Source organism: Podarcis cretensis, assembly GCF_951804945.1.
Source record: "Podarcis cretensis genome assembly, chromosome: 3".
NCBI lineage: Eukaryota > Metazoa > Chordata > Lepidosauria > Squamata > Lacertidae > Podarcis > Podarcis cretensis.
In genome coordinates this window covers 5,215,314-5,242,039 of record NC_137172.1, presented here as the reverse complement: position 1 = coordinate 5,242,039, position 26,726 = coordinate 5,215,314, and the positions used below count along the sequence as shown (strand labels likewise).

The window sequence follows — 26,726 nt, the reverse complement described above, 5'->3', positions numbered from 1 at the left end:
CTTGCTTCAAAAGGGGTCCGGGGACATATTGTCCCCGGAGATTGCGGGGCTGGCAACGGGGAGAAGCGATCTTCTCCCCGCCGCCCCTTGCTTCAAAAGAGGTCCGGGGACAGCGGAGAAGACGCGCTGCGCTTCCCCGCTATCCCCGGAGCTTGCGGAGCAAGCTTCGTTTTGCGAAGCAAGCCCATAGGGAGATGCGTCTTGCGAAGCGGCTAAGAAAACGAAAAACTCCTTCGTCTAGCGAGTTTTTCGTCTTCCGAGGCGTTCGTCTTGCGGGGCACCACTGTATTTCAAAAGCAATTTGCAAACAAACAAACAAACGCCACCTTTTAGAAAAAAAAGTCCTCATGAATATTTGTCAACATTTTAGTGCAAATTCCTACTAATAAACATATTTTTGGTATGAAGTTTTGACTAATATAATGCATTTGTGGTATTTCCTATTTCACTCATATAGTGATGTATGGAAGCAAGAGCTGGACCATAAAGAATGCTGATCGCTGAAGAATTGATGCTTTTGAATTCTGGTGCTGGAGGAGACTCTTGAGAGTCCCATGGACTGCAAGAAGATCAAACCTCTCCATTCTGAAGGAAATCAGCCCTGAGTGCTCACTGGAAGGACAGATCCTGAAGCTGAGGCTCCAAGACTTTGGCCACCTCATGAGAAGAGAAGACTCCCTGGAAAAGACCCTGATGTTGGGAAAGATGGAGGAGACAAGGAGAAGGGGACGACAGAGGACGAGATGGTGGGACAGTGTTCTTGAAGCTACCAGCATGAGTTTGACAAAACTGTGGGATGCAGTGGAAGACAGGAGTGCCTGGTCCATGGGGTCACGAAGAGTCGGACACGACTAAACGACTAAACAACAACAAATCATGTTGCCTCTTACTCACCTGTTCTCTAAACTAAAAAGCTCCAAATATGTTTGTAACTTTTCCTTCTAGAGGAGTTTCTCCATTGCCTTGGTCATTTCACTTGACCTTTTCTGAACCTTTTCTAACTCAACAATATCCTTTTTGAAGTGAGGCGATTTGGTATTCCAAATAAAGCTGCACCATAGATTTGTATAATTCCATTATGCTATCGGCAGTTTTATTTCCAATTCCTTTCCTAATTATCATTGATCCCCAGCATGGAATTAGCGTTTTTCACAGCTGCCACACACTGGGTTGACATCTTCATCAAGCTAGCTGCTACGATCCCAAGGTCTTGCTCCTGGTCAATCACTGCCACTTCAGCCCCTGTGAGTGTATACATGAAATTAGTAAAAAAAAATTGCCCCAGCATGCATCACGTTATACTTGTCTGCACTAAATTGCACAGTCCCTGTTTGTTTTATGACCCAAACAATTTAACATCAATTGCAAACACGGCCACCTCACTGCTCACCCTGAACACTAGATCATGTATGGACAATTTTAAAAGTGCAGGTCCAAAAGCAACCCTTGGAGGACTCCATTTTCTACATCCTCCCCCCATGAGAACCATCCATTTATTCTTACTCTCTGCTTCCCATTACTTAACCAATTCCTGCTCCACAAGACTATATCACCAGATATTCCATGACCGCTAGGAGTCTTTGATGAGGTACTTTTCCCTTAACCTCATCTCTGATCTATCTGCATTCCTTGCAATCTAAACCATCTCACACCACAGAAATGTTTAAAGGCCGCCATGCGTAGCAGGTGTGGAAGGAAAGGGTTAGGTGTGACAAAAGACACACAGAAGTGAGCAACAACCAGCACTGTTTTTATCTGTGAACCTAACTGAGTGACCTCCTGGCAAATAGAAGGGGAAGAAATGGAGGCAGTGAGAGATTTTACTTTCTTGGGCTCCATGATCACTGCAGATGGTGACAGCAGCCACAAAATTAAAAGACACCTACTTCTTGGGAGAAAAGCTATGACAAACCTAGACAGCATCTTAAAAAGCAGAGACATCACCATGCTGACAAAGGTCCATATAGTTCAGTGTTTCCCAACCTTATGCCTCCAGCTGTTTTGAACTACAACTCCCATCATCCCTGACTAGCAAGACCAGTGGCAAGGGATGATGGGAATTGTAGTCCAAAAACAGCTGGAGGCACAAGGTTGGGAAACACTGATATAGTTAAAGCTATGGTTTTCCCAGTAGTGATGTATGGAAGTGAGAGCTGGACCATAAAGAAGGCCGATCGCCGAAGAATTGATGCTTTTGAATTCTGGTGCTGGAGGAGACTCTTGAGAGTCCCATGGACTGCAAGAAGATCAAACCTCTCCATTCTGAAGGAAATCAGCCCTGAGTGCTCACTGGAAGGACAGATCATGAAGCTGAGGCTCCAGTACTTTGGCCAGATGGAGGGCACAAGGAGAAGGGGACAACAGAGGACGAGATGGTTGGATAGTGTTCTCGAAGCTACCAGCATGAGTTTGACTAAACTGCAGGAGGCAGTGGGAGACAGAAGTGCCTGGCGTGCTCTGGTCCATGGGGTCACAAAGAGTCGGACACGACTAAACGACTAAACAACAACAAAACTGAGTGACAGTGCAGAAGTAAACTGAAAGGGTGACACAGAGAAAAAGAGGCAGGGCAAAGCAAGGTGGGATACAGTGCTCAGTTTATGGTTGGGGGAGGGTATGGACCCCCACTTCCTGACTGCTCCACTGACCTTCCCCATAGCCTTCAGCTGCTGAGGGAGTCATCATAAATGGTAAGGGATAGTGGGCCCTCTCTGCCCCCTATAATTCAAGTACTGCTAGCAAGGGAAATCATTTGCACACTGCGCCCCCTTATTTTTATGACCACATTTCCATACACATTCACTCCACTTTTGGTGGTCTTATTCCTAGGGGTGCATAAAATCCTTGCACTCATCTCGCTTGTGCTCATCTCTGGCAAGCCGAGAATTCATGCCTCGTCATTCTGCAACCTGGCCTTCTGCCACGGCATTAATTGAAGCTTTTGTTTATTCCCTTGCTCCACATTCAGAACACCACTCCTTTGCAGATAGCATTGATTTCTGCTCTCCCGCTATTAAGGACCAGTTGTACCTTTAAAACAAAACAAAACAAAACAAAAGATTGCCTATCTGAAAACAGAACGCTCCGAAGCAGCACTTTAAGATCTGGTTTTATTCTGCCATCAGGTGTTGTAAGAGACAGGCTCAGATCTTGCTTAGGACTGCCAGGCATGGCCAAACTCAGCCCTCCAGATGTTTTGGAACTACAACTCCCATCATCCCTAGCTAACAGGACCAATGGTCAGGGATGATGGGAACTGTAGTCCCAAAACATCTGGAGGGCCGAGTTTGGCCAGCCATGCCTGGACTAAACTAAACCAGTGTTTCCCAACCTTGTGCCTCCAGCTGTTTTTGGACTACAATTCCCATCATCCCTTGCCACTGGTCTTGCTAGTCAGGGATGATGGGAGTTGTAGTTCAAAAACAGCTGGAGGCACAAGGTTGGGAAACACTGAACTAAACCAAGGTGGCGCCCTGTTTGCGCAATGCTCTCCCCAAGGAGGCTCACCTGGTGCCTTCATTACATTCCTTTAGGCGTCAGGCAAAAACATCCCTCTTCTCCCAGGCCTTTGGCTAATTATGGCCTTTTAAACTGTGTGATGGGGATTATTGTTTTGTTTGTTATTGTTATACATTTTTGTGTTTTTATACTGTAAACCACCCTGTGATCTTTGGATGAAGGGTGGTAAATGAATTTAATAATAAACAAGATAAAGAACAAACCTTGCTTACAGTTAGTGGTTCACCCCACGAGCCTAGGTTTTTATATATATATATATATATTATAATATTTATTAAGTTTCAAATTAACACATAAAAACACAAATACAAACAACAATAAAAACATACAAAAACCAACATACAAAACAAAAACAAAACAAGTATAAATTCAGATCTTATTTTCAAAACCAACTTTCACCGACCTCCTCGCACCTCCCCCTTCTGTATTCTAATCTCATTTTTCTTGTCAGCAAATCCATTCCCATAATTCCCATAATTTTTAATAATTCTATTCTTTTTCCTTAATCAACGCCCCTGCAAACCGCTAATTTTTAAACCCATATCTTTTTAGCCTTCATTAATTTTATAATGTTTGTTAAGGTAGTCTTTAAACTTCTTCCAATCTTCTTCCACTGTCTCTTTGTCCTGGTCTCGGATTCAAAAATATGGAACGCTTCACGAATTTGCGTGTCATCCTTGCGCAGGGGCCATGCTAATCTTCTCTGTATCGTTCCAATTTTAGTATATGTGCTGCCGAAGCGAGCACCCATGAGCCTAGGTTTGGACAAAACATGTAAGGTGAACCATGCTTTAGGTGACAGCAGCAGGATCAGAGGAAGAGCAAAGTGCCTATGATCTCCTCTCCTGGTGTCAGGGGTTCAGAGACTCAAGCATCTCTTCGCGTCCGAAGAACAGCTGCTACACGTCAACCCCAGCAAACCAATGAGGGTTGAGACGGACGCCTCAGACAGAGCGGTGGGGGCGGTCCTGCTGCAGCAAGATCCGCGAGGGGACTGGAGGCCGTGCGCATTCTACTCCAGAAAACTCAGCAAGTCGGAACAGAACTACACCATCTGGGACAGGAGTTGCTGGCCATTCATGCAGCCTTCAAAGCATGGCGGCACTTCCTCATCAGAGCCAAACGCACGGTGCAGGTCCGCACGGACCATAAGAACCTGGAGTACTGGCGCATGGCGCGGTTCCTGAACCAGAGACACATCCGCTGGGCGGAGTTCTTTGCGGATTTCGACTTCAGGATAGAATACATCCCGGGAGACAGCAACGTCATGGCGGATGCGCTATCCAGGAAGCCGCAGTATCTCGAGGAAGCGGCACCGGTGGCGGCCAAGCACATTTTCGCACCGAAGGCGTGGGCGTGCGCTTCAGCCATCGTGGACCTGGACGCGGTACGTCGCGCGCTGCAGGTGGATTCGTTCGCACAATCCAAGATGGAGGAGGTGCAAAGAGGCACTGCAAAGGATGACGAGTTCCAGATACGCGGCGGACTGCTCATCCGCAAAGGGGCCCTCTACGTGCCGGGAGACGACCTCCGCGCGAAAGTGCTGCAGCAGTTACACGACGCGCCCAGCGCTGGGCATTTCGGCAAGGACAAGACGGCGGAATTAGTAGCCAGAGACTTTTGGTGGCCCAAGATGAGGGGAGAGGTCGTGTATTACGTCACTAGGTGTGACACATGCCAAAGGGCCAAACCAGTACACAGGCCGCCGGCGGGACTGTTGGAACCGCTACAGACGCCGCTCGGACCGTGGGAGAAAGTGGCCCTGGACTTTGTCACAGATCTGCCCAGTTCGCGAGGCAAAACAGCGGTACTCGTGGTCATAGACCTGCTCACCAAGATGGCGCATTTCATTCCTTGCGCGAAGGTGGCCACAGCGGAACAGACAGCCAAGCTGTTCATAGACCACATCTTCAAGGTTCACGGCTTACCGCGGTCCATCCTGTCCGACCGGGGTCGTCAATTCATCTCAAGCTTTTGGCAGAAGCTGCTGGGCATCCTGAACGTCAAGATCAACTTAGCGTCGGCTCGCCACCCGCAGACCAACGGACAAGCGGAGAGGGTCAACGCCATCATGCAGCAGTACCTGAGATGCTACGCAAATCAACAGCCCGCGACCTGGGTGGACTACCTACCGCTGGCCGAGTTTGCCTACAACAACATGAAGCACGTGTCCACGGGGGTGACACCGTTCTTCGCCAACAATGGACGGCATCCCAGAACCTTCCCCGGATTAGAAAAAGTGGGGGAGGGGGACACACAGGGAGCAGAGGCTTGGGCAGAGGAATTGCGGGAGGTCCACGAGCAGCTCCAAAGGAATTTAGAACTAGCAAAGCAAGCATACAAGGTGCAGGCAGACAGGCACAGGAGAGTCGGGGAAGACATCCAGGTGGGGGACTGGGTCTGGTTAGCAGCCCAGGCAGTGCCGGCCAGGACGTTAGCTAAGAAGAAGCTCAGACACAAACAGCTAGGGCCTTACCAAGTCGAGGCACAAATCAATCCGGTAGCCTTCCGGTTGACACTCCCGGAGGGCTCCAGAATGCACCCGTTCTTTCATAGATCAGTGCTCACACCCTACAAGGAACCCCACAGGTTCCAGGCACCAGGGAACGCACCAGACCCACCCCGCAAATCGCCAACGGGGGGGTCACCGAGAGCAGGGCCACTCAACGAGGTCACGGAGATTTTGGACTCGAGATGGGGGGAAGAGGGGGTTGAATATCTCCTCGCCAGGGAAGGTACCCCGGCCAGCGCCAACAGCTGGGTAGCGTACTACGCGGTGGAGGAGCACTACCTCAAAGACGAGTTCCATGCACTCTTCCCACACAGACCTATGCCGGCAGATTATTTCGACGAATATCTTTTCACACCCACACTTTCAGCCAGCACGTTCCAGGGGTTCTCATCAGATGAGGAACCAGCACCCGACACACACTCCCCGGAGGGATCACTCTCGGGGTCTGTTACAGACCGCTCTTATTGGTGGGACGATCAACCGGAGGTGGGGTGGAGCAGGGAACTGCTGAAGGGGCCTTGGCAGGCAGCATCCCCCGAGGCGACCGGGGGGACGGACGGACATGGACGTGTTGAGGGAGGATCCTGGGTTCGAGCACAGCTGCAGAGAGATGGAAGCAGAGGAGATCGACGTTGACGAGCCCATTCCGGACTGGCCGGACCCAGCCGGCCAGCTGCACACCAGAGGGGAAGAACTGTATCCCGCACTCACCCCCAGAACACTGGAGCACCCGGAACCCGCATCCGAAGAGGGGGAGGGGGGAAGGGGGGGCTTCGAGGGGGGATGGATGTCAGGGGTTCAGGAGCAGAGGCACAGGGGAGAGAGGAAGCGGAGAGCGAAGGGGAACAATCCGAGGGCAGCGTAGGGGAGTATGACAGTGGGCCGAGAGATTCCATGAGCTTCTCCAGCGATTCGGAAGACTCCCAGAAGGGGGCACCGATGGCCAGGGCAAGGGGGGGTCCCGGGAAGGACGCACCAGAAGCAAGGGGCCAGTGGCAACTCCCAAAGCAGCAGCTGGAGATCGGGACCAGCTTCCCCACCAGGGCGTAGCGGGGGGGAAGAGTCCCATGTGTCAGGGCCGGCTTCCCCTCCAGTGGGGAGAGAAGATGAGGCAGGGCTGACCACGCCCCTATCGCTGAGTGAGGGAACGGAGGGGAAGTCAGACCCAGCCAACCCCCCCGAAGGGGGAAGCAGTGACAGGAGCAGTGTAGCGGTCAGGAGGAAGGTTGCCGGCTGGGCGCGCGCGCCAAGTTCAAATGTACAGGAGCGCGGGACAGCAGGGAGGTCGGATTGGGAGCCAGGTCCTAAAGCACGCCGGAAGCAGGGGGGAAAATCCGGGGAATCAGCATCAGAAGAGTCCAGAAAGGGCGACACCCCAGAGGGCAGAAGGACCCAGAGGAGAAAGGAGCAGAGGAGGAGGTGGAGCAAGGCTAGGGTCTTGAACTGGTGTCGAGGGGGAGATTCAGATGGAGCTTCAGCGGTCTAGGGTTGAGACGTAGAGCTGCACGCCGCGGATTGGAAATGGAAACTGAACCTTAATAAAGACTTTTGTATATAGTAAGAACTGGCGTTGGTCCTTTGTGAGCTGGGACCTTGGGCAGCTCTGACACCTGGGAATCTGCATGATTTGATGTTCACACTCAAATCATTGTGTGTGTGTGTGTGTGTGTGTATACACACAGAGAGAGGGGGGGGAGGAAGAGGGCCTTTTCAGTTGTGGCTCCCTGCCTGTGGAATGCTCTCCCTACCCAGGTCTACCAAACACCAGTATTAACATTATTTTGACACTGTTTAGTGATAGTATGCTTTTGCAGCTGTTTTATTGGGCCTATTCTTTAGGTTACTGTATGGCTTTTATTGGGAGTAATCTGGTTACTTGGGCACCGCTAGAGGAAACTAGAGAAACTCAATGGCTTTCATTGTAACATACTTGTTATTTTCTGCCTTTATGTTATGCATTATGCTCATAAAAGTTTGCAAGCCACAGTCAGAAACTTCTTTGCAGCTAGGGATTATGTAGCAAGTTTGAATTTTAGCTGGATGAAGAGGTATACAACTTTTTTTTTTACAAACTGAACCAATTCAGCCAGAACACCTGAACACTTACTTCCGGGTTTCCGTTGTTCGGGAGCCAAAACGTACGAGTACCAAGGCATTTGAGAACCAAGGTATAACTGTACGTCCATCTTGTCAGGATTCAACCTCAATCTGTTAACCAACATCCATCCTCCAACCTCATGTCTTTCCAGTGTGGTGTAGTGGTTAAGAGTGGTGGACTCATAATCTGGTGAACCGGGTTCGCTTCCCCGCTCCTCCACATGCAGCTGCTGGGTGACCTTGGGCTAGTCACACTTCTCTGAAGTCTCTCAGACTCACGCACCTCACAGAGTGTTTGTTGTGGGGGAGGAAGGGAAAGGAGAATGTTAGCTGCTTTGAGACACCTTGGGGTAGTGATAAAGTGGAATATCAAATCCAAACTCTTCTTCTTTTTCATGTACACAGAGGAAAAGACATTCCAAAGTGCAGGGGCAAGCATGGAAGATCCCTGCTTCCAGGCTGCCACCCTGTGATATTCTGTAGGGTGCAGTGCCATGAGTAAAATTTCCACAGATGAAGCAAGTGATGCTTTGTGATGCTTTTGTACTTAATTACTGCATAAAATGTGGCCCTGCAGGGTGAAGGTACTGAACATTCTGGAAAGTGTTCTGCTAGGTACTTTTGCATAATTTGCCATAGAGGCATTACAGAGTTTCCTGGTCTTATCTCACCTCTCCTATGGCTACCCTTTTGCCAGCCTAAGGAAAGAGGAAGTGGGGTTTCTATGACACTGCATGCTATTTCAGGTTGGTCCTTGACAGAAAAGGTTGCCCACTTCTGTCATAAAGCAGTAACTAAAAATGTACATCACAATAAGATTAAGATATACACAATTTATGCTCTCATATGTATATCATTTGGGACACGGGTGGCACTGTGGTCTACACCACTGAGCCTAGGGCTTGCCGATCGGAAGGTTGGCAGTTCGAATCCCTGCAATGGAGTGAGCTCCCGTTGTTCGGTCCCAGCTCCTGCCAACCTAGAAGTTTGAAAGCACGTCAAGTGCAAGTAGATAAATAGGTACCGCTCCAGCAGGAAAGTAAACAGCATTTATGTGCACTGCTCTGGTTTCGCCAGAAGCGGCTTAGTCATGCTGGCCACATTATCCGGAAAAACTGTGGACAAACGTCAGCTCCCTCGGCCAGTAAAGTGAGATGAGCGCCACAACCCCAGAGTCGTTCACGATGACTTAACTGTCAGGGGTCCTTTACCTTTTTTATGTATATCATTTATTTTTGCAACCATGGTCTCAGAATTTCACACTTACTGATGACTAGCATCTTGCCAAGGATATACAGTGGTGCCCCGCAAGACAAATGCCTCGCAAGACGGAAAACCCGCTAGACGAAAGGGTTTTCCGTTTTGGAGGTGCTTCGCAAAACGAATTTCCTATGGGCTTGCTTTGCAAGACGAAAATGTCTTGCGAGTTCCTGCGGGTTTTTTCCCCTTCCCCCCCCTTTTTCTAAGCCGCTAAGCCGCTTATCTGCTTATCCGCTAAGCTGATAAGCCGCTAAAAGCCGCTAAACCGCTAATAGCGCTAATCCGCTAAGCTGTCAATGGGCTTGCTTCACAAGACGAAAAACCGCTATACGAAGAGCCTCACGGAACGGATTAATTTCGTCTTGCGAGGCACCACTGTAAATGAAAAGTGAAACATTGTGCTTTTTCACTAAGAAAAAGTTAGCCGCTGGGAAATGATCAAGCACCAGCCAACGTATTTCTGTTGGGACTCGACCCAGATTTAAGCTCTCAAGTTTAGCAGATAAAACGCTGAACACATCAATCATTAGCCTTTAATAAATCTTTCCAGATATTTCACTTTTTCTGTGGCAAACCTTTTAGATGTTATTAATTCCCATCCCTTTTTTAATGAATTGCTGTGCCCATGTTTAACCTTCGGAATCCACATAAAATAAATTATTACTGATGATTAATTATGCTGTGAGGGACCAATAAGAGCAACTTAGTTTTGAACCATACAGGGAATTAATTAAAACTGGCTTCAGTAAACAGTTTGCTATTTACGCTGCCACTTCTCCAGAATAAAAGGCCTCTTCTCTCCCCTCTACTCCAAATGATCTTGAATTCTCATCAAAAACAATGCAGTGGGACAAAATCCTTGTCTGTTTACAAAAGAAATTGTGAATTGCAATTTTAATCAAGAGGTCATCCTTTAAAAAAAACAAAAACCCTTCATAGCTGATAAGATTTCTAAGTATGACTTTAGTACACATGAACCCCATTCTAACCCACATTAATTTTCTCTTATCAAGCCTACCAGTGTTGAGAAGAGATAATATAACAAGCTCCTCCTGGTCATTCTACTAATATACAAAATCCCAAGGAACTTGGATCCACCTTAAGGCCAACCTGCTCGGCCACTCAGATCTGGAGGAATGCTTTTAGTGGTCTCCCATGTTTGAGAAGTCCGACTGGACTGGCATCAACTAGAAGTTGAGCAGTTAGTGGCACCTTCCTCATGGTGTGCAATACTCTGCCAGCAGAGATTCATGCAGGCATCCTCACTGCTAACTTTCAGGACTCTCCTGAACACCTTTTTGTGCCAACAGGTCTATTCAGTTGCCAGTTATTTTCATATTGTTTCATGGTACCTTATGTTTTGTTGTGTTTGCATATATATTGCATACATATACATAAAAGTAAAGGGACCCCTGACCATTAGGTCCAGTTGTGGCTGACTCTAGGGTTGCAGAGCTCATCTCGCTTTATTGGCCGAGGGAGCCGGAGTACAGCTTCCGGGTCATGTGGCCAGCATGACAAAGCTGCTTCTGGCGAACCAGAGCAGCGCACGGAAACGCCATTTACCTTCCTGTCGGAGCGGTACCTATTTATCTACTTGCACTTTGATGTGCTTTTGGACCGCTAGGTTGGCAGTGTCGGGAATCAAGCCTTTATCAGAAGAAACTGGCAACTCTCCCAGGCACCCGGCATGATTCCCTGTTGACCTCCCTGGCTGCATTCCCCAGCAAGATCCAGGCGAGGTCGCAATAGGCGATCCTTCTCAGCGTGAGAAGAACACCCCCCTCTTTCCTGCCCCCCCCCCCCGGGCAGGGGAAAGAGATAGACAGAAACGTATTTACATGCCTTTATTTCTGTCTTTGCAGCATTACAAAAAAACGTGACTGCTCTCTTCAAGCTCCAGCAGTCTTGAAGCAAACACTTCCTGGACAGGAATAAACGGAAGAGCTCATATTACACTCTGAGCTAATTCCGGTGCTTCGCACTGTGAATTGACTGCCCCTCTGATTCCCCCAGGCAGTCCCAACATTCCCATCATGTTTACTTTTCAAGCTAGCACTTTGCAGCTGCATTGCATCCATATCGTAACAGGCAGGAGCTGGGACCGAGCAACGGGAGCTCGCCCCATCATGGGGATTCGAACCGCCGACCTTCTGATCAGCAAGCCCTAGGCTCTGTGGTTTGGTCTTGAACCCTTGCCCCAGGAGGACCAATTGTGCTCTGCAGCTGCCCTGCCCAGAAAGCCATGCTGCGGCAAGTGGCTTCTCCCCCTTCCCTTTTGTGTGTGACTTAGGAATTCTGTGTATTAGATGGCGGTTGTGTGGGGTGTCATGGGATTTGCACCCCTGCCCAAAGGAACATCTGCAGGCTGGATATAGAAGGGTCCCTGCTGGCTGTGCCACTGGGGCTGGAAGTCCCCTGGGGTTGCCTGGCATTTTGTGCATGCCGTTATAACACAGGGAGGTGGCGGGGGGCGCTTCCCCATCTTCATGAGTTCATTGGCTGCCTCCGTGGGTGGGTACAAGCACAGTCATGGTTGGCGGTCCCTGGCAAGGTTTTCAGGGATGCTGGGAGTGTTAGGATCGCCCTATTCATGTGTAGGACCCTGGCAGAGACACCTGCCCAACTGGCATGTTCTCTCCCTCCTGGTCAATCGTTCGGGAGCTTCAAATGCTTTCTGCAGCCTGAACATCACAACGACTGATACAAAAAGGCATTAGCCCACTTAGGGATCCTGCAGAGTATTTGCGGTTTGCGTAACAGAACTCAGTAGCACAGCATTTTGACTAATCTATTTACATATAATACACTCAGAGCATTCTGCTTCAGCTCCTTCCTCTTTCTCATCAGACAGCAAAGAGGGGAAAAACAAAGGACAATAGTCCCACTTTCCGGAACACAGTAACACAAAACATCCTGTCTCCGTCACTTCCCACACTGTGGAATGAAAACATACACTGTCATGTGATAGACAACAATCTCATGACTGCAAACATGGAGCAAGAATCCTAACATGAAGTGCCTCTTCTGTTTTTATGTCACATTGTCATTTCTTGGTTGCTTATTTTTCCAGGCTGAGCATACAGCGAACACTACAATGCAGCAGGATACCCAGTTCTTGAATGCATATTACTAGAGCAGCCACATCACTAGAGCATCCACAAAATTTGGTATGATTAACAAACCATATCAGTGCTTGATTATTATTTAATTTCACAGGCAACCTCTGCTAAGAACTAGTTTCAAAATGTAACGCAAACAAAGGCCCTCAGTAGAAAAGGGATTCTGATATTATAATGGTGGTGTATCTGTGCATGTGCTAATCTGTTTACATATACATTCCAATTTACATATTCATCAATGTAGATACTGCAGAGTAGTATCACACCTAAATATTTTGCTCCACAGGGAAAATAAGTAGATTTGGAGGAAAGGGTTGTAACTGGGGAAATTGAATGGATGGGAAATGGTTTTAAATATGCCATGATCCTCATTCCAAATGGGCCTTTCCCTGCCGTGCTGCTTTGATCATATATATCTCATTTCACATCTTTTCTGGTCGTAAGTCCTATGTGGTGAACAGGGTAAGATATTTATCTAAGTGTTCAGTCATACATAGTGAAATGCAAAACATACAGAAAAATGCAAAAAATAAATAAATTATGCCGCAAAAAGTGCAACAGGAGTAATATCAGCAAACAGCCTTATTTTACATATTCTCCTCCCACAATGACAATTAGACATTCTGGAGTTCTCATAATGCCTACATTTCAATTCCCTGATTTTAGCATGGAGACCATAGTCATCTTCTTAAGCTCCTTCTCAAGAGAATGCAGGAATGGAATAAAAATATTCCATGCCATTATGTTTAAAAGATACATTTCACCATTAAATCACACTTTCAAAAAGTGTGGAGGAGAAAGACTACTACTAAGTGTGACCACTATTCAGCACTTAATTGTTTTTATAAATTGGCTATTATGAACTGGATGGATACATCATATGAGCACAGATTCCATTTTCTGGAAATTATGGTGGTGGCTCCATTTTTAAAAGAATGGCATTACAGGCAATAAGATGAATGGCTAAAATAAACTGGCCTTCGTTAAGCTTAACTTCCAAATCTCATGTCATTTCCTGCATTCCACTTTCCCCATTTCAGTTTCCCATAAGTTGCTAACACTGATCAGACTGAAAACAGTAGGGGGAAAGAATCTTTTTAAAAGACAAGAGCAGTCCTGATGTCAACAGGGCCAAGACTCCTTCTTTGGAGGTTTTTAAGCAGAGGTTGGATGGCTATCTGTCATGGAGACTTTACTTGAGATTCCGGCATTGCAGGGATTTGGACTTGACGACCCTCTTGGTCCCTTCCAATGCTTCAATTCTATGATTCTAAGAGATAAGGCCAAACACTATCATAGCCCATATATGCATTCTTTGACTATGATTATTAAACTTAGCATGTGGCTGACCACATGGACCACAATGGCTGTGCAACTGCTTGTGGTTTATTTCATCCTTTATTTAATTCTTAGCAGCACTTTTAGCAATCCTGACCCTGCCTATACTCAGCATCCTTACCAGAGACCAAGCCATCCTCTGCTACACAGTCCGTACCATCCCCTTCTCTGCCACCCCAGTTGTTGACGTAGGTAACAAATATGCCGACCTAGGCAAGCATGAAGCCAATAGATGGCTCTCCACTTGCTTGTTGTCCTTTTATTCAGAAATGGGAGATTAGACACACTCATGTCAGGCTGCTACAGCACATTCAGCAGAAAGTTCAGCTGCGTACACTTTATGGAAATGTGACATTAGGACTGAATAACTGGAAGACATTTCAGCCACAATTAACATTTGATACTGTTTGGAAAGAAAACACAATTAATTTCTAATTTTGCCACTTCGGTGAGCAAACACTGGCTTAAGCCAACAGGGAAATCAGAACACAAACTAGCAAAAGTTGCAGAAGGTGGCTACTCAGAGAGTCTTCGCTGAAGTTCTGATTTGGACTACCTCTTCAGATCTCACAGATGTGGCATTAAAAAACTGAGGCATCTCGCTCAAGTGTGCAAGCTTGAGATAAAGATGTGTGATCACACTGAGGCCAAGCGCTGCCCTAAAAAATTATACAGGTAGGTAGGTTTCTCCACATCCAGACAGCCTCCTACACTTCCCAGTATCTGACGACTGTCCTTGCAGCCCTCAATTGCCCTTTGGTCTTCTTCTTGGTTCTTCTGTGAAGAAGTTCCTGGGAGGAGACAGGGTGCCAAAGGAGGCTGCATGGCTGCCAGATGAAGGAACACTATGCCACAGATGGAGCATGGCCAGAGTGGGTAGCTGCCAATTTCTCTGCTTGGCCTGGGAAGACAAAACTGGGTAGACCTTGCCTCCTCCCCTCACCAGCTCTTCTCCCTCCCCTCTGTCCCCTTCTTTCTTCTTTTGTGGCAAGAATCAAAAAGGAACAATGAGACGAAGAATAGAGCATGAGACTCAGGGTTTCACCCACACTGGGTGAAAGATTTCTGTATTGCAGTGGGCTGAACTAGCAGTCCATCCCAACTCTACAATTTTATGAGTCTCATGGCATCTTAAAGGCTAATAAATATATTGATATATTATTATGGCATATATTTCCACAGAGTATATATTTCCACGGAGTACATCTGATGAACTGGACTCTCTAGTCTACAAGAGCTGATGTCATAATACAATTCTTACTCTCTAAGATGCAACAAGGTTCTGCTGCTCCCCACCCGCCACAAACTAACATGGCGATCTCTGTGGAAGTTAATATCAAAAGAGACAACTGCCTTACTCAAAACATATAAGCCCAAAGAAGAACTCGGATAAATAGGAAATAATACAATAATAGCAAGTTATTTACAGGACTCTGTTCAAAAGCAATAAAGACTGCAGCACACCAATACTCATGTGCTTCAAGAGTCTTCCCAAAATAAGAGACACAAAATTATTAGATCATAAATCAGTCCACCTGTAGTAAAGTTGGTACGGTTAGAAATTATTCTTTGGTCAAGTAAAAGGAGTGAAGCCTTGTGGGAACTTCATCGGCCACAAGGACCCTGGGAAAGAGGTTGTGTATCTTTAAACTCAGGTGGCGCTGTGGGTTAAAGCCTCAGCGCCTAGGGCTTGCCGATCGAAAGGTCGGCGGTTCGAATCCCTGTGGCGGGGTGCGCTCCCGCTGCTCGGTCCCAGCGCCTGCCAACCTAGCAGTTCGAAAGCACCTCCGGGTGCAAGTAGATAAATAGGGACCACTTACCAGCGGGAAGGTAAACGGCGTTTCCGTGTGCGGCTCTGGCTCGCCAGAGCAGCGATGTCACACTGGCCACGTGACCCGGAAGTGTCTCCGGACAGCACTGGCCCCTGGCCTCTTAAGTGAGATGGGCGCACAACCCCAGAGTCTGTCAAGCCTGGCCCGTACGGGCAGGGGTACCTTTACCTTTACCTTTATCTTTAAACTCCAGACTAGCAGGCTCCTTGGCGTGAAAGGTTTATTGGGATAAAGGAAGCCTTGATTTAATGAAAGGGCTGACACCTGGGTCTAAGAGTGTGAATACCTCCCCCCCCCCCCAATGATGTTATCTGTCCTTGAATTGTTTGGGAATGTATGTCTGCAAAGTTTCCATGGAAGGGAGGAAACCCTTTGATTTGAGTTCTGGATTCTAAATTGACCCAGCTGCCAAGGGGTAGATTGATTGACTAGCAAGCCGGTCATTGGTGCGTTTAAATATTAATTAAGACTTACGATTGGCTTGAGAGTTACGACGCCAAGTGCGAATTGTGAATAAAAGATCGGGGAATTGTTTGAGAAGTTGCTCTCTGCCATTGCTCACTGCAATCGGCAAAGATGCCCGGCTGTGACGTTCCACCTAATAGCCGTCGTTTCGTCTTTTGAAATGGAGATCTTCAAAAGCCTTCAGTTTGCGGATTCTTGAAATGACTTCAACTATCCTATTTGTGTTAGGCTTTGTGAGTATGTAAGTTAGCTATACTATGCAACGTCTTTATTTTTTCATCTGTGTCTTTCAAAAGATGTGCCTGCTGTTTTAGCATGTTCTTTATGTTATTTTAAAATAAACTTTTAAGAAAGAAACTGTTTTAGTTGTGTGCCTTCCCGGGGGAATAGCTAAGTCCTAGCCTTACGCTTGGTACGCTCTACCGTAGAATTTCTGTCTGCAAGTCTGTGGAAACAACTTGTAGAGAGGGGGATAGCCAGTGATAACGGATCACAGCCTTCTCCCTGGGTTGTGGTTCTGGGTCCCCTGGAACAGAGGGAGTGGTGGCAGCCCTACCGGGTCGATTTCGTTCTGTTTTGCAAAAAGTGATGTACCTGCCAACCCTGCCCTAGGAGACCTAGTCTGGCCGGAGAGCAGAGACAGGCAAGGGAGGGGCAAGCGGTTGGGGGACGACATTACTGCACCACCAACCAATTGTATTTTTTACCATGGGCCTTCCTCAGCCACTTCCACCCTTGGGAATCCCAAACTCCTGGCACATTCAGCCTGCACCCAAAGAAGCTTTGATGCAGATCTTCCATGGTGAACTTCTCTGGAGATTTCTGAAAAAGGTCCCTCCATGTGCCTTTCCTGCTTACTGAGCGCTCCCCAGCCTAGCTCCCTATCTTCACATCAAAGCTCCTTGGCACCAGTGCAAGTGGTTTCTCTTTTTAACCTCACTCCATTTCACTAGTTGCCACTTTGAGTGGTGGCAGGATGCCAAGGAAGAGCAGCTGTTGTTGTTAAAAATTGTATAGCGCCCTATACCCATAGGTCTCAGGGCCGTTTACCCAAAGCAAACCTCCCATCAGCCTGCAAAATGATTATTTCTTAGTTAGATTTATAGCCCTTACTCCTAAGGATGAGATGTAGTGACTTGCCCAAGTATGGAGGGGACGCGACGGTCACCTCCAGACTTGATTATTGTAGAAATGGCGTCTGTCCTTTATGTGATATGGCTCTTGGAGAGTGTAAAATCCACACAGGATATGTTTGTTTTCAACCCGCTTGTGAAGATTATCAGAGATCACAAAGAAAGGAATATATGATGATGATAACAACAAGAAGATGAGGAAAATAACAAAGAGACTATCTGGACAGAACTGGACAGAACTGTGTAATTAAAGCAGCAGCAAGAGTGATGTTTGGATCCCTTTCGGAGCTCAAAGTATGGGTACCCCCAACAAAATTTTAAAAATTTGGCTGTATATTTTGGAACTAATGTGATTTGGAATTAATGTGATTTGATTGGCCTGTTAATAAAAATTATTTTTTAAAAAAAAAAAAAGACTTGATTATTGTAACTCACTCTACATGGGGCTGCCCTTGAGACTGAACCAGAAACTCCAGCAGGTGCAGAATGCCGTGGTGAGACTCCTTACGGGGTCCTTGCCCCAGGATCACATTCACCCGATGCTATACCAGCTGCACTGGCTCCCTGTGGAGTACAGGATCAGCTTTAAGGTGCTGGTTTTGACCTTTAAAGCCCTATACGGCCTAGGACCCTCGTACCTACAGGACCGCCTCTCCTGGTATGTCCCACGGAGGATCTTACAGTCTTCAAACAAAAACATCTTGGAGGTCCTGGGCCACAGGGAGGTTAGGCTGGCCTCAACCAGAGCCAGGGCTTTTTCAGCTGTGGCCCCAATCTGGTGGAACGCTCTGTCCCAAGAGACTAGGGCCCTGCGGGACTTGACATCTTCCCACAGGGCCTGCAAGACAGAGCTGTTCCACCAGGCCTTTGGCCAAGGCAGAGTCTGACCCCCTCCTTTGGTATTCCTCACAGAACTCTAGCCCAATGGTTGCCATCAATTTGATTTTGAATTGATTTTAAAATGAATTGATCTTAGAATGTTGTGTTACTTTTATTGTTGTTAGCCGCTCTGAGCCTGGCTTCGGCTGGGGAGCGCGGGATATAAATAAAAATTATTATTATTATTGTTATTATTATTATTATTATTCAATTGAGCTTCACAGCTGAGCAGACCCTCAGAAGATAGATGGGCATCCCACTCTGACGCATGTGCATTAAAGAGTGTCAACAAATTTTACCAAATGAGCTCCTTGAGAGACAAACAGAGGAAGGCCCTTGAACCCTGGAGAATTCACAGGTAGAATTTATCCTCCTCATTTAGTTAATGTTTGTGAAACCAATATAGCTTTATTAGCAACATCTTCATGAGGGCAGAGCACTACTTTTCTCAGTGAAACACAAAATAGGCTAAGAAGCCCTGCTCCCACTCCACTCACATTTTAAAAGTGCTCAGAATCATTACCCTAATGTGAAGGAGAATGCACACGACATATGGAGGCTGTTGCTCCTTGGGAACAGCAGTGTATAAATGGCGGCTATAATATTACGCACAGTAATTACAGAAATATCACCATTTCAAGGAAATAAGATGTGCCCTGTAAACGTCATCATCATTATCACTGCAGCTCCTTAGCGTTGGATCGTTAAGAGAACAAGAGCTTTGATATTGAACTGAAATAAGAATATTAATTTTTAACAAAACAAAACGCAGCAGCGAACGAGAAAGATGCGAACAGGCAGCCGACACCATCTGCTGCCCTTTGGAAATCTGCACTGATAGCAGCTGCAGTCCATTCCTGTTATTCATGGCCATGTCATAGAATCACAGAATGGTAGAGATGGAAGGGACCTCAAGGATCATCTAGTCCAACCCCCTGCCATGCAGGGTTCTCAACTAGATCATATATGACGGGTGGTCATCCAACCTCTGCTTAAAAACATCCAAGGAGAGTCCACCACCTCACATGGGACTCTGCTCCACTTTCCAATAGTTCTTACTGTCAGATAGTTCTTCCTGATGTTTAGTCGGAATTTCCATCCTTGTAACTTGAATCCATTGGTTCAGAAGCTAGCCTCCAGAGCAGGTGAAAACATGCTTGCTCCATCCTCCATGTGACCAACTTTTGGATATCTGAAGATGGCAATATCTCTTCTCAGCCCGCTCTTTACCAGGTTAAACATGGGACACAGGTGGTGCTGTGGTCTAAACCACTGAACCTCTTTGGGCTTGCTGATCAGAAGGTCGGCAGTTTGAATCCCCGCGACGGGGTAGGCTCCCGTTGCTCTGTCTCAGCTTCTGCCAACCTAGCAGTTCAAAAGCACGCCAGTGCAAGTAGATAAATAGGTACTGCTGTGGGGGGAAGGTAGACATTTCCGTGCGCTCTGGCTTCCGTCACAGTGTTCCGTTGCACCAGAAGTGCTTTAGTCATGCTGGCCACATGACCTAGAAAGTTGTCTGTGGACTAACGCCGGCTCCCTCAGCCTGAAAGCGAGATGAGTGCCACAACCCCATAGCCGCCTTTGACTGGACTTAACCGTCCACGTGAGAGCTGGACCATAAAGAAGGCTGATCGCCGAAGAATGGATGCTTTTGAATTATGGTGCTGGAGGAGACTCTTGAGAGTCCCATGGACTGCAAGAAGATCAAACCTCTCCATTCTTAAGGAAATCAGCCCTGAGTGCTCACTGGAAGGACAGATCTTGAAGCTGAGGCTCCAATACTTTGGCCACCTTATGAGAAGAGAAGACTCCCTGGAAAAGACCCTGATGTTGGGAAAGATTGAAGGCACAAGGAGAAGGGGACGACAGAGGACGAGATGGTTGGACAGTGTTCTCGAAGCTACAAACATGAGTCTGACCAAACTGCGGGAGGCAGTGGAAGACAGGAGTGCTTGGCGTGCTCTGGTCCATGGGGTCACGAAGAGTCGGACACGACTAAACGACTAAACGACAACAACAACCGTCCAGGGGTCCTTTACCTTATTACCTTACAAGGCTAAATATGCACAATTACCTCAACCATTATTCATAACGCTTGGGTTTCAGATCCTTGATCCTTTGCACATGTTCCAACTTGTGACAAACATCCCTTCTAGCTCTGGGGGCAAACCAATGCACTCGGTCTCCCCACCCCCCACAAAAACAACCAACACACTTCCCCATTATTTTCTTTGCCTCAGTAACAAATGTGTATATTTCTCAGAAGTGTATTTCTCGCCACAGACACTCATCAGTTTTTTGAAAGTCCAGATTTAGCCATCTGAAGGGCAGATATGCAAATGCACTTAATGCATACCATTTACTCAGTGTGCAACATCAGCAGTTCAGCATTGGGATCGTTTTTCGCATCAGTCTGACTTCTGAGGAACCTGCCAAGATGCAGAAAATTCTAGGCCATGTTCTAGGGGGCACACTAAGTCAATGTCGTGCTTGCCACGGCTTCTGTGATCACTGATGCCACCATGTGAACTGGACCCAAAGATGCACCCATCACTCTTTCGTGACTTCACATTACAGGGCAGAAATTTGTAGTCTTTCATGGAAGCTCAGCTCTGATCTTACTGATCGTCTCATCAAGGAACACCTCGTGAGCTTCTAGAAAACCCCAGAGTTCCTCAAGAACATAGTTTTAAACTTCTTTCGTCCAACAAAATTCCTTATTTTCTATAATGAAATAATGGGCAACAGTTAGGTGCCAACACCTACCGTTCCTTCAGATCATGTTGTTGTTGTTGTTTAGTCATTTAGTCATGTCTGACTCTTCGTGACCCCCTGGACCAGAGCATGCTAGGCCCTCCTGTCTTCCACTGCCTCCGCAGTTTAGTCAAACTCATGCTGGTAGCTTCGAGAACACTGTCCAACCATCTCGTCCTCTGTCGTCCCCTTCTCCTTGTGCCTTCAATCTTTCCCAACATCAGGGTCTTTTCCAGGGAGTCTTCTCTTCTCATAAGGTGGCCAAAGTATTGGAGCCTCAGCTTCAAGATCTGTCCTTCCAGTGAGCACTCAGGGCTGATTTCCTTAAGAATGGAGAGGTTTGATCTTCTTGCAGTCCATGGGACTCTCAAGAGTCTCCTCCAGCACCATAATTCAAAAGCATCCATTCTTCGGCGATCAGCCTTCTTTATGGTCCAGCTCTCACGTGGACGGTTAAGTCCAGTCAAAGGCGGCTATGGGGTTGTGGCACTCATCTCGCTTTCAGGCTGAGGGAGCCAGCGTTAATCCACAGACAACTTTCTAGGTCATGTGGCCAGCATGACAGCATGAGGTGGCCAAAGTATTGGAGTCTCAGCTTCAGGATCTGTCCTTCCAGTGAGCACTCAGGGCTGATTTCCTTAAGAATGGATAGGTTTGTTCTTCTTGCAGTCCATGGGACTCTCAAGAGTCTCCTCCAGCACCAGAATTCAGGAAGCATCCATTCTTTGGCGATCAGCCTTCTTTATGGTCCAGCTCTCACTTCCATACATCACTACTGGGAAACCATAGCTTTACGGACCTTTGTTGGCAAGGTGATGCTGTCTAGGTTTGTCATTGCTTTTCTCCCAAGAAGCAGGCGTCTTTTAATTTCGTGGCTGCTGTCACCATCTGCAGTGATCATGGAGCTCAAGAAAGTAAAATCTCTCACTGCCTCCATTTCTTCCCCTTCTATTTGCCAGGAGGTGATGGGACCAGTGGCCATGATCTTCGTTTTTTGGATGTTGAGCTTCAGACCATATTTTGCGCTCTCCTCTTTCACCCTCGATAAAATGTTCTTTAATTCCTCCTCACTTTCTGCCATCAAGGTTGTGTCATCTGCATATCTGAGGTTGTTGATATTTCTTCCAGCAATCTTAATTCCGGCTAGGGATTCATCCAGCCCAGCCTTTCGCATGATGAATTCTGCATATAAGTTAAATAAGCAGGGAAATAATATACAGCCTTGTCGTACTCCTTCAGATCATACAGGGTGCTTTGATAGCTTTGACCTGTCCACCCTTCAGCCCAGGTGAATAAGGCTATCCAGAGAAAGTGACAGACTGGTACAGTAAAACAAGCAGAAGAATGTAGAATAATCAAGGGTGCACAGCATACTGATAGTCTCCACTGAATCTGTAAACTAGTCATTTAAATCCTTACACCCTTTCCTTACAAGAGAGGCTATAAGGAGTACAGACAAAAGCTCAACAGGAATCCATTCTCTTGACAATGGCTTGAACAATAAAAGGAAATGTTCTGAACCACACTCATTACCGTCTGAAGACTTTAATCTTGTGATCTTCTTCAGAGTCTGTTCTCAAAAACCTTCAGGTATCCTTAGAAGCCATAGAAAATGAGGATAATGTTTGCAGTTTAATTATGCAATGAAACCATCACAGAAAGCTAGGTGATCTGGCAAGGTATAATGACGTCTCAGTTATATTGCCAGGACAGTGATGTCTTTTTCTCTACGTTATATGATAGTTGAATTTTCCTAATGAGGGTGGGGACATCCCACGTACAGGATACGTGCTCATTTTCTTTATTCTGCTCAGAAAGTGGTAATTAACACATGTACGTCCTTAAGGAAATTTTTTTACATACGCCTGCTATTGTGCACTCATGTATGTAAGCATGGTTTTTACTTGACAAGATATAAAGCAGTGGTTGGGGCACTGGGCAAGCTTTTTAAGTAAGCAACTGTCTGGAGCCAATTTCATATACAGTTGTACCTTGGATCCCAAACGCCTTGGTACTTGGACGTTTTGGCTCCCAAGTGCCGCAAACCTGGAAGTGAGTGTTCCGGTTTGTGAAAGTTCTTTGGAACCTGAACGTCCAACGGGGCTACCGCAGCTTCTGATTGGCTGCAGGAGCTCCCTGAAGCCAATCAGAAGCCTCGCTTTGGTTTCTGAGCATTTTGGAAGACTTCCCGAACGGATTCCGTTCGACTTCCAAGGTACGACTGTATTCAGGTTTGGTGCCCAAGTTACACCTATTCCAGGAAGTAAAGGACAGCAACTCTCTCTCTCGACAGGTCTGTCCAGAATAACACACATGTCATTCACGATTTGAATGTGGACTAGGGGGCCACCCTGAAGTGTATAACCAAGACCAGGATGGATGACCTGGACAGCTCCAAATACTTTTGGTAGTTTGGCCGCCCTCCTAAACGCAAGGAATGACAATCCAGGAGAGCATTTTCTCTGCGACAGCACCTAAATTGTGAAACTACCTCCTCATAGACGTACATCTGGCACTTTAATTGTACACCTTCCACCTTAAGTTGAAGATGCACTTAACAATAGATTACACTGTTCAACAGAACAGAACAGTGTAATCTATTGTTAGGTATCAAAAGGTCGGCGGTTCAAATCCCCGCGACGGGGTGAGCTCCCGTTGCTCGGTCCCTGCTCCTGCCAACCTAGCAGTTCAAAAGCACGTCAAAGTGCAAGTAGATAAATAGGTACCGCTCCGGCGGGAAGGTAAACGGCGTTTCCGTGCACTGCTCTGGTTCGCCAGAAGCGGCTTAGTCATGCTGGCCACATGACCCTGAAGTGGTACGCCAGCTCCTTTGGCCAATAAAGTAAGATGAGCGCCGCAACCCCAGAGTTGGTCATGACTGGACCTAATGGTCAGGGGTCCCTTTACCATTACATTACATTACATTACATTACATTACATTACATTACATTATTGTAACCTGCCCTGGGACTTTTGCTGAAGGGCTGCATAATATTTTATACAAATAAATAGTTTTCTACCTGCTCAAGGTGGGATCCCAAGGTGGGATTCCAAAGCAGTGTACGAATAGTAAAAATGCACAATAAATGATGACAAAAATATAAAACAACACAATATAAAACTTATACTGAGTTGGACAAGGTTGGATAGTGGAAAATTCATCTTCAACAGGTGCTCTGAGCTCAATGGAATCGGGGGCCATGGTTCCATCCTGCCTTGGCACTATCACCCTCTGAGCCTTCCCTACTTTTTCCGGAAAGGTATGCTATGTATCCAATGCACTCTTCTCCAAATGAAGCTGAACCTGCAGAAGAGGCCTTGAGTTTCTTCCCATCAATAAGGGAAGGTAGAACAGAGAAAAGCATTGTTCAAGATAGCGTTTGTGTCGCCTCCACAAATCCTTAAAAATTCTTAGAAACATTAACCAAGGACACTGGGTTACTTGAGTGGCAATCTCATTTCTCCTTCTCTTCATGCACTCCACAGTAATATCTAAAGTAGCTTTTAGACTAGGATTATAAAAGGAAAAGCCAACCACAAAGAACACGATCAGGTGGGTCGCCCCCAAAAAGCTAATTCTGTGACCAGCATAATTTGTCACACAATGCCGTAGGTATCATGGAAACAAAGCTAATGGCAGGATGCATATATTTAAATTGCTATTAATTTTCAAAGATCACTCACGCATATTAAAAGATAAACTGACAGCTGCTGAGAAAAACCATCAGAGGGTGACAAGATTTAAAACAGACCAACCAAATGACTTTCGGGGTAACACGATGATAAATAATGTTTAAAGCACATGTTTCCCCATATAATTACTTTTTTAAAAAGCTACCCTAAATTCCGGGAAATTACATGGTTGCATACCCCAAGTATGAATCAGAAATATAATGTAAAAACATTCTGATTTCAAGAAGTGCGGGCGGAGGTAATTGCAGTGAAGCAGCTGATAAACCACCAAGTACTTTCTGCCTCCATCAGATTTCAGTTCCACTTGAGATGCGCAGATTTCAAATAGCTTATGAATACATTGATAAACAAAGAATTGTTCTGAACATCTGTAAGCAAACTATGAAGAGATGTTTCGTACTGAATGAACATCATGAGTTTCACATAATGCTTGCCAAAAAATGTGTATTTGTGTATTGAGTAAAATGCACTGGAAATAGCCCAAACACTTATCCATTGCAAATGCCTTTTCAAATTTGCATCTGTAGGACAATTTACTGTGATGTAAAAATAATTCCCTATCAGAGTACTTATTGGCTTCAGAAATCTGAGCAGGCCGATTGCTCCTTCAGTTCAATGCAATGTGGCATCCATCTTGCCACCAGAAAAGGATCTGTGCACCAACTCTTCTTAAAATCATAAATATATAATAACTCTTTGCTCCTAGTTTCTGCTAATAGCACATGGCAATCAAAATGGGGTCAATTAATCTTAGAAGGTTTTCAAGTGTGTTGTAGATAAAAAAATCTGGGCACGGATTATTTTGCTTTCAGGCAGAGTTTGTGTAAGATGATCACTTTTGTAGTTTCTGATACCAAAACATCGTATTTTTAGAGATATTCTGCGCTAGCCCAAGCCACTCTGTTACTCCTGATCATGGGTAGGCAAACTAAGGCCCGGGGGCCGGATCCAGCCCAATTGCCTTCTAAATCCAGCCTGCCGACGGTCTGTGAAGAAGCATGTTTTTACATGTGTAATAATAATAATAATAATAATAATAATAATAATAATTAATTTATTATTTATACCCTGCCCATCTGGCTGGGCTTCCCCAGCAGAATGTGTCCTTTTATTTAAAATGCATCTCTGGGTTATTTGTGGGGCCTGCCTGGTGTTTTTACATGAGTAGAATGTGCCCTTTTATTTAAAATGCATCTCTGGGTTATTTGTGGGGCATAGGAATTTGTTAATTCCCTCCCCCCAAAATATATATATATATATATAGTCCGGCCCCCCACAAGGTCTGAGGGACAGTGGACCGGCCCCCTGCTGAAAAAGTTTGCTGATCTCTGCTCCTGATGGCTGAATTACATCACAGCTGTTATGGCACAGAGGCTAGGCCACAACCTTTGCATCCTTTATGTCCAAGAAAAATACAAGTGCACCCAGACTCTAATGCCTTATTTTACAAGCTCCTAGCACACAACCCTCGGATTGCATAAGAAGTCAAGTTATGCTGAGTCTGCCCATTGGTCCATCTAACTCAGCAGTATCTGACTGGCAGGGACTCTTCGTGGTTTTTGACATTAGCCTCTTTTCCAGCTCTACCTGGAGACGTCTATGATTGAACCCGGGAATTCCTGCAGGCAAAGCTTTCCCCATTTTGCAGTCGTAAAAACACTCCAGTCATTCCACTGACTTCTTGGATTTCCAGGGCAGCTGGGTTGGCCCCCTTGCATCCAGAGGAAACCAAGGACGACATAGTACCTTGAGATACTGGTCTTCTACTAGCAGATCAAGACCCACAAATGATTGTGCTGTGACTTAAGGTCAATGACAAACCTAGACAGCATCTTAAAAAGCAGAGACATCACCTTGCCGACAAAGGTCCGTATAGTTAAAGCCATGGTTTTCCCAGTAGTGATGTATGGAAGTGAGAGGGGGACCATAAAGAAGGCTGATTGCCAAAGAATTGATGCTTTTGAATTATGGTGCTGGAGGAGACTCTTGAGAGTCCCATGGACTGCAAGGAGATCAAACCTCTCCATTCTGAAAGAAATCAGCCCTGAGTGCTCACTGGAAGGACAGATTGTGAAGCTGAGGCTCTAATACTTTGGCCACCTCACGAGAAGAGAAGACTCCC

General features: G+C 46.3%; 1 protein-coding gene and 1 long non-coding RNA gene across 4 annotated transcripts in view; one reads left to right on the top strand and one right to left on the bottom strand.

Annotated features, from left to right (window-relative positions):
* The window catches only part of MSRA (methionine sulfoxide reductase A), a 229,484-nt gene that overhangs the window by 104,736 nt on the left and 98,022 nt on the right, over positions 1-26,726 (bottom strand). The gene's annotated exons all lie outside the window — the stretch shown is intronic.
* Positions 529-20,178, top strand: LOC307212122. Its single transcript, XR_013836847.1, has 2 exons — positions 529-821; positions 20,143-20,178. It is a non-coding gene; the product is annotated as an uncharacterized lncRNA (long non-coding RNA).